The sequence below is a fragment of the Carlito syrichta genome, unplaced genomic scaffold (genome assembly GCF_000164805.1).
Source record: "Carlito syrichta isolate Samal-C Ts95f unplaced genomic scaffold, Tarsius_syrichta-2.0.1 Scaffold309471, whole genome shotgun sequence".
Classification (NCBI taxonomy): Eukaryota; Metazoa; Chordata; class Mammalia; order Primates; family Tarsiidae; genus Carlito; species Carlito syrichta.
The window spans coordinates 172,848-181,477 of NW_007253567.1; positions in this window are offsets into that span (position 1 = coordinate 172,848).

The window sequence follows — 8,630 nt, forward strand, 5'->3', positions numbered from 1 at the left end:
AGACCAGCCTGGGTAACATGGTGAGACCTTGTCTCTATAATAAATCAAGAAAAATTAGCTGGGCATGGTAGCATGTGCCTGTAGTTCTAGCTCCTTGGAAGGATGAGGTGGAAGGATCACCTAAGCCCAGCAGGTTGAGGCTGCAGTGATCGTGAGTGTGCCACTGCACTCCAGCCTGGGTGACAGAGTGAGACTCCAACAACAACAACAAAAAGACAAAACAAACACATGTTCAGATACAAGACAACTCAAAATCTGTTGCCAATAGATCTATGGTAGGTCAAAGCTAAGGAAGTTCTTAGAGCTGAGGGGAAATGATACCAGCGGGAAACTCAGCTTCTCAGGAAGGCATGGAGAGTATCACAAATAGTAAACTACTGGGTAAATATAGAAGGTATCTTTCCCTCTCAATTTCTTTAGAATAATCTGTCAAAAGCAAGTATCAGAACACTGTCTCATGGGATTTGTAATGCGTCTAGAGGTGATACATATGTCAGTGAGATTTGGGTGGCAAATGGACATGAGGTAGGGCTAAAAAACCCCAATAAGTAAAATGGGGAGTTCTAAAAAATATTTAAGTAATTCAAACAAAGAAAAGGAGAAACAGGTAAATAAAACAGTGGTTCAGGCCAGGTGCAGTGGCTCCCACCAGTAATCTCAGCACTTTAGGAAGCTGAAGCAGAAGCACTTTAGGAGCCCAGGAATTCAAGACCAGCCTGGGTAACATGGTGAGTGAGACTTGTCTCTACAAAAAAAAATCAAAGAAATTAGCCAGGCGTAGTGATACGTAGTTCCAGCTTCTTGGGATGCTGAGGTAGAAGGATTGCCTGAACCCAGAGGTCAAGGTTGCAGTGAGCTGTGATCTATGACTCCACACTCTAGCCTAAGCGACAGAGTGAGACCCTGACTCAAAAACAACAAAACAAAAACCCAAACAACACACACATACATACACACACACACACACACACACACTCACATGCATACACAAAACAGTGGGACAAGTAAAATCACAGAAACAAGCACCTTTAAGGGAAAACACATCGAGTGTGTGATTTATGTTTAAAAGAGGATTGGTGCTGTCCAAAGTCTAGTTGGGCAGCTTCCTGTTGTAGCTCTGTTCCCAGGCAGCTCTGCAGAACAAGGAGAAGGAGAAAAACATGACACCACAGGAAGGAAAGGAGAATATAGAAGAACCTTCTTGACAATGAAATATTTGAAATATGCAAAGGTGGTAGCACAAGAATATTTTGATTTCTTTCTTTCTTTTTTTTTGATATGAGGTCTTGCTCTGTGGCTGAGACTTGGAGTACTGTGGTGTGATCACAGCTCACTGCAACCTTGAACTCCTGGACTCAAGCAGTCCTCCCGCCTTAACCTCCCGAGTAGGTGGGTTTCCAGGCATCTGGCTAATTTATTTGTAGAGACAAATTCTTGCTGTGTTGCCCAGGCTGGTCTTGAACTCCTGGTCTCCAGTGGTCCTCCCGCCTTGGCCTCTCAAAGTGCTGGAATTACCGGCGTGAACCACCGTGTCTAGCCCACAAGAATATTTTGAATCTTTACCTCTGGTGAAAGAGCAGGTATATTTTTGGCAGTGTCACCAGGAGAGTGGGAAAGATGTGGCCAGGTCCACTCCCAGGCTAGGTTGTGTCACTGACAGCCTTGGGGAGGAGAAAGGCAGTGCAAGGTTCTGCTGTATTGGCTACTGCCCGGTAGCATTCCACAAGATTCTCTCCTCAGCCCTCCCTTCTTCTTATACCAAAGGCTGCGCATGTCTTCAGGAGTCCTGCAGGTGACATTCTAAGCAACCTGGTAGGCACAAGGCAAACCGCAGAGCATGTTTGTCCCATGTGGCAGAGACGTTTATTGCTCAAACAATACCCATGAGATGCTCCACATTTCCAGGTCCCTGCTGAGGTCACATGACTGGTTCTGGCAAATGGACTCTTAGTGGAAGTGTCCTGTCCTCTGGGTGCCAAGCCAGTAGCAGCCTTCCAGCCTCATCTCCCTGCTGATGTGATCATGGTGCACGTGGGTTGGAATAGCACATGCACCATGGGGTGAGGGGTCTGGATCCCTGAGTCACTGCAAGGAAGTGGAGAACTGCCTGATTCACTCCGGACTTTACTTGAACAAGAAACATGCTCAGCCAGGCTCGGTGGCTCATCCTGTAATCCTGCGCCTTGGGAGGCTGAGGTGAGTAGGGCCACTGTGCCTGGTGGACAATAAACTTAAAAAGATCAGGTGCCATGGCTTATGTCCATAATCCCAAGCATTTTGGGAGGCCGAGGCAGGAGGATAACTTGAGCCAGAAGTTCAAGAACAACCTGGGCAACATAGCAAGACCTTGTCTCAAACAAAACAAAACAAGCAAGCAAACAAATCCAGCTATTAAACATATAGTAGGTCAGATGATAGGTACCATGGAGAAATATAAAGCCAGGGTGCTGGAGGATGCTGAGATGCAGGAAAGGTCATATTTTATGTATTATTTATTTATTAGACTTTTATTTATTTGTTTGTTTTTTAAATTGGAGTCTGAATACTCATAGCCACCACAGCCTCGACCTCCTGGGCTCAGGTGATCCTTCCGCCTCAGCCTTCCAAGTAGCTGGTACCACAAGCGTGCATCACCCCACCTGACTAGCTTTTTTATTTATTGTAGACACGAAGTCTTGCCAAGTTGCCCAGGCTGGTCTTGAACCTGTGGGCTCAGGCAATCCTCTCACCTCGGCCTCCCAAAGTGCTGGGATGACCAGTCGCACACCACTCCCCCCGGCTGATTTTTCTGATTTACTGTAGAGATGAGGTCTCAGGCTGGTCTTGAACCCCTGGGCTCAGGCAGTTCTCCCATAGTGCTAGAATTATAGGTGTGAGCCACTGAGCCCAGCCGGTGCTATTTTATATTTGATGGTTAAGTCCTGAGGGGACTCGAGCAGAGATGAGGGAAGTAGAGATGAGGGAGTGGGGGCTACCAATATCTGAGGAACAGAGACCCTAGGGTCGAGGTTTGCCTGGCATGTCTGCGGTCCAATAGGGAGAAGGCTGTGGTGGGAACTTGGTGAGTGAGGGAGAGGGTGGTAGGCATTGCCAGCCCCTCCTCTCCCTCCCTCGCTTCCATCCCCCCACGCTGCTCTAATTTCGGACTCTCCTTTTCCCTCCAGGCTGCATCAGGAGCTAGCCCACTCGGGTCACCTTCACCTCTGCTGGTCCACCCACCACACTGCCCCTGATGAATCTTCCTGAGAATGGGCTCTCATCGTGTCACTTGCCTCTCTCCAAGGCCCGGCTCCCCTCGTGGAAAGCTCTCGTGATCTGCCCTCCGCTTGGTTTTCCAGCCTCACCTGTCACTTTGCCCACAGCAGACTCTGGGCTTTCCCACGTGACTCTTCTCTTCTAGAATGCCCGCTTCCGCTCCATCTTGCCAAATCCTTTGCAGAAGAAGCTCTTCCTGTTCTGAGATATCTTGTTGGCCTGGTCTCCTGTTTACTTGTGTATTTGGTTTATTTTATCCTCTTAATTCCATTGTAAACTCCAGGAGGTTCGAGGGGGGAATCCCCCAAAAAACATGGAATTATCTTTTGGAGGGTGGGCCCCTGGTGGTACAGGCTTCCCCCGCTAGGTGAGTATTCTGGAAACACAGGGCATCAGTGTACCAGCTAGTGTTGTTGTGGGAGGCTGCGTTGGACTTCAGTGAATTTTTTTTGGAGGTTCCCTCAAGGGGTCTGCCCATTTCATGAAGGGTGCCTGCGGGTTCAGTAGTTTTTGATCAAAGAGCATGACCCCCCCTGCCCTTACCCTCCCCTGAACTTGCCTGGAACAACTTTTTCTTTTTGTGTCCCAAGATAAAAAAAAGTCCTCAAAGGGAAATGCTTTGCCAATGTGGAAGAGGTGAAACAAAAAAAACAGCAGAAGCTCTAAAAGTATCAAAGTTGACGAATTAAAAAACTGTTTTAGCCGGGCTCGGTGGCTCAGCCTGTAATCCCGTGCCTTTGGGAGGCTGAGGTGAGTGAATTGCCTGAGCCTGCGGGTTCGAGACCTGCATGGGCAACTTGGCGAGACCTCATCTCTACAATAAATCAAAAGTCAGCCAGGTGTGGTAGCGCATGCCTGTAATTCCGGCTACTCGGAAGGCTGAGGCGGAAGAATCGCTGGAGCCCAGCAGGTCAAGGCTGTGGTGACCGGGAGCGGCCACTGCACTCCAGTCTGGGCAACAGAGTGAGACTCCAACTCAAAAAAAAAACAAAACTGTTTTGAGCAGTGGAAAAAACATCTCAATAGATGTATTGCATCAAATAGAGAATACTTTGAATGTAACTGAAGTTTAAACATGTAAGAATAAATACACAATTTTTGTTTGTTTTGTTTTGTTGAGTTGGAGTCTCTCAGTCACCCAGGCTGGAGTACAGTGGTACACTCAAGGCCACCCCAGTGTTAACCTACTGGGCTCCCGCAGTCCTTAGCCTCAGCCTTACAAGTAGCCGGAACCACAGGCGCACACTACCATGCCTGGCTAATTTTGGATTGATTGTAGAAACAAGGTTTTGCCAAGTTTCCCGGGTTGCTCTCGAGCCCGTCGCTCAGGCAATCCACTCACCTCAGCCTCCTGAAGTGCTGGGATTAAAGGCTGAGCCACTGAGCCCGGCCAATACACAGATTTCTTATAAACAAATTCTGAGGCTGGGCAAGGTGGCTCAAGCCTGTAATCCCAGCACTTTGGGAGGCCGAAGCAAGAGGATTGCCTGAGTCCAGGGGTTTGAGGCCAGCCTCGGCAACTTGGTGAGACCTCGTCTCTACAATAAATCAAAAAATTAGCCAGGTGTGATGGCGTGCGTCTGTAGTTCCAACTACTTGGAAGCTTGAGAAGGAAGGATTGACTGGCCCAGCAGGTAGAGGCTGCAGTGGCTGTGAGTGTGCTACTGCACTCTATCTTGGGTGATAGAGTGAGATTCCAACTCAAAAAACAAACAAAAAGCTGGGCTTGGTGGCTCAGCCTGTAATCTCAGCACTTTGAGAGGCTGAGGTGAGTGGATTGCCTGAGCCTGCAGGTTTGAGACCACCTGGGCAACTTAACGAGACCTCATCTCTACAATAAATAAAAAATTAGCCGGGCATGGTAGCGTGCACCTGTAGTTCCATCTACTTGGAAGGCTGAAGCGGAAGGATCGCCGGAGCCCAGCAGGTCGAGGCTGCGGTGGCCGGGAGCGGCCACTGCATTCCAATCTGAGTGACAGAGTGAGACTCCAACTCAAAAAAAACAACAACAAATTCTGGGTTTTGGGGGGTCTCCCTTGTACATTGCCCAGATACTCTTGTAAATAGGGTATGAATTATGTTTGGGGTTTCACTCTGTTGCCCAGGCTGGGGTGCAATAGCACAATCACAGCTCACCACAGCCTTAAACTCCTGGTCTCAGGCCATCCTTCTGCCTCAGCTTCCCAAGCAGCTGGGGCTACAGGTGCACACAACTACACCCAGGTAGTTTTTAATTTTTTTTGTAGAGATGAGGTCTTGATAAGTTCCCTAGGCTGGTCTTGAACTCCTGGCCTCAAACAATTCTTACATCTCGGCCTGCAAAATGCTGGGATTACAGGTGAGCCACTGCATCCAGCCTTAAACCAGCTTTTTAAAATGAGGATATTGGCCGGGTGCGGTGGCTCAAGCCTGTAATCCCAGCACTTTGGGAGGCTGAGGCAAGAAGACTGCCTGAGTCCAGGGGTTCGAGACCAGCCTGGGCAACTTTGTGAAACTCATATCTACAATAAATTAAAATTAGCCAGGCATGGTGGCGCGCACCTATGGCTCCAGTTACTTGGAAGGCTGAGGCAGAAGGATCGCTGGAGCCCAGCAGGTCGAGGCTGTGGTGGCTGGGAGTGTGCCACTGCATTCCAGCCTGGGCAACAGAGTGAGACTCCAACTCAAAAAAAAAAAAATTAAAATTAAAAAAAATAATAGAATGATATTTTTCTGGGGAGGGCAGGTGGGGACTTCTACTAGTATATATTCATCCTCCTCCACCAAAATCTCACTTCTTGGTTTGGAGACTGTTGGTCCAAGGGGGAACAGATGAGAACTTTGGCTAGTGATTTATCACATCATATTTCAAACCCAGCTCGACCCAGACAGGAGAGCAGTGTGGGGTTGCTCATTGGGACAGGCTTGATTGATGGTGGCACGCTAAAGTTCTTCCTCTTCTTCTTTTTATTTTCCAGTTCAGGCTTTTAAATGCTGGAGTGGAGTGTGCTTGAGAATCAGCTAAAGACCCCACCCCATCCCTCAAGAGTTGACATATTTACAGTTAGTTGTGTGCTCTTGGCAGGTATTGATAAGAAAGTGATTTACCTGATTAATATTTTTATTGTATATTTGTGGATAAATAAGAAACGGACATATAAATGAATAGTGAAGTCTTCTTTTTTTTTTTTGAGTTGGAGTCTCACTGTCACCCAGACTGGAGTGCAGTGGCCACTCCCAGCCACCGCAGCCTCGACTTGCTGGGCTCCAGCAATCCTTCTGCCTCAGCCTTCCAAGTAACTGGAATGACAGGCGTGCGCTACCATGCCTGGCTAATTTTTTTTATTTATTGTAGAGATGAGGTTTCGCCAAGTTGCCCAGGCGGTTCTTGAACCTGAAGCTCAGACAATTCATTCACCTCGGCCTCCCAAAATGTGGGATTACAGGCTGAGCCACCGAGCCCAGCCTTCTTTTTTCCTTTTAATTTAAATGTTTTAAGTAACAGAGATGGAATCTTGCTATGTGTTGGGATTACAGGAGTGAGGAGTTGGGATTATACTGTGCCTGGCCCAAACTGAACAGTTTTCTAAACAGCAGTTGTTTATAGAATTTAGATGAACAAAAGGTTTTCTCAGGGAGTGTCCTATTTAGAATTGCCCACACGTGGAGATAATAAATAACCATTTGACTTTTAGTCAGTTTTATTATTGTTTTACAGTTCATACAGACAAAACACCCCATTGTTGCCTAACCCAATGGACTCCTCCCACTGCCCTACCCTTAGAGTGCGGTGGCCTTCCTCCCTGTAGGGTGACACTCAGTGACAACATGAGCACACCTGGATATGGCCCCAAGCAGTGACACTCAGTGACAACATGAGCACACCTGCATATGGCCCCAGGCAGGGGTCTGGAGCCCGGGAGGGCTGCTGGCCAATCTGGGATGTCCCCTCCCTCAGGCTCCATGCCTGGGCTTGCTAGTCATGCTGAGGCCATGGGCTAGTGTCCTCTGTGCCTGCCGACCACGCAGTGAATGTTCCCGCATACCCTTCCATGATGCATTTGGCCCCCAGGGCTGGTTCACATCAGATCAGGCACACCTGGTTCAAGGCCCATAACCTTTGGTTACTTTTAGTTCATCTTTACTTCATTATAATACTAAAAATCCCACCCCTGAAGAAAATTCACAGCCATTTTGTATATGCACCATGGGACCAATGTATAAGTGCATTCTCATACTATGCCTGCACACCTCACCCTTCTCACACTTAACCTTGCACTCTGTCCTATGGAAAATGCTAGATAACCTGCGTGCCTTTTACAATTGGGAGTGGTTTTTTTTCCTGTCCAGCCTGCTGCTCCTGGACCACCTCCCTGTAAGTTCGTTCCTGAATAAAGCCAGTGTCCCATCCGTTGTTTCCGGGTCATTTCTTTGGCCTCTTGGACACAGTGCCTTACCTTTTTGGGGCTTTGGGGAGTCCAGCATGATATTCACAAACTCCTAGTTAAAGATCAAATGGAGGCCAGGTGCGGTGGCTCAAGCATATAATCACAGCACTTTGAGAGGGTGAGGCGAGAGGATTGCCTGAGCCCACAGGTTCGAGACCAGCCTGGGCAAACATGGTGAGACCTCATCTCTAAAAATTTAAAAATTACCTGGGCATGGTAGCAAGCACCTGTAGTTCCAGCTACTTGGAAGGCTGAGGCAGAAGGATCGCCTGAGCCAGCAGGTGAATGCTGCCGTGACCAGGAGGGTGGCACTGCACTTCCGGGTGACAGAGTGAGACTCCAACTCAAAATAAATAAATAAACAATATCAAATGGAATAATACGTTCAGGAGTCTCAAATTCAAATACTGTCAGGGTTCAGACAGGTGATAGTGTGAAGTGGTGTAAGTTCCAGCACGTGGTGCAGATTGTGGAAGATCCAGGCATACAGTCCCTGCCTAAAATCATTCAGTTTCCCAATCTGAGACACGTCTCCAGGGTGAGCTGACAGTTTACGACACTCACAGCTAATAAACAATTCCAACTTAGGTCTGGTCTGACTTCAAAGCGCTTTCTTCTATGCCATTTGGTCTCATCCTAAACTCCACTTTCCTTTTTCATAATACAGGACCACTAATACCCATCTCAGGAAGCTTAGGGATAATTTATTTCAAATTTCTAGCACAGTACCTGGCACACTGTAAGCACTCAAAGAGCGGTAGCTCTGTGTAAAATAGTTGATAACCTGCAAAGCGCTGTACAGATATCAGGTATTATTTTTTTTTTTTTTTTTTTTTTTGAGTTGGAATCTCCCTCTGTCGCCCAAACTGGAATGCAGTGGCCCCTCCCGGCCACCGCAGCCTCGACCCACTGGACTCCGGCGATCCTTCTGCCTCAGCCTTCCAAGTA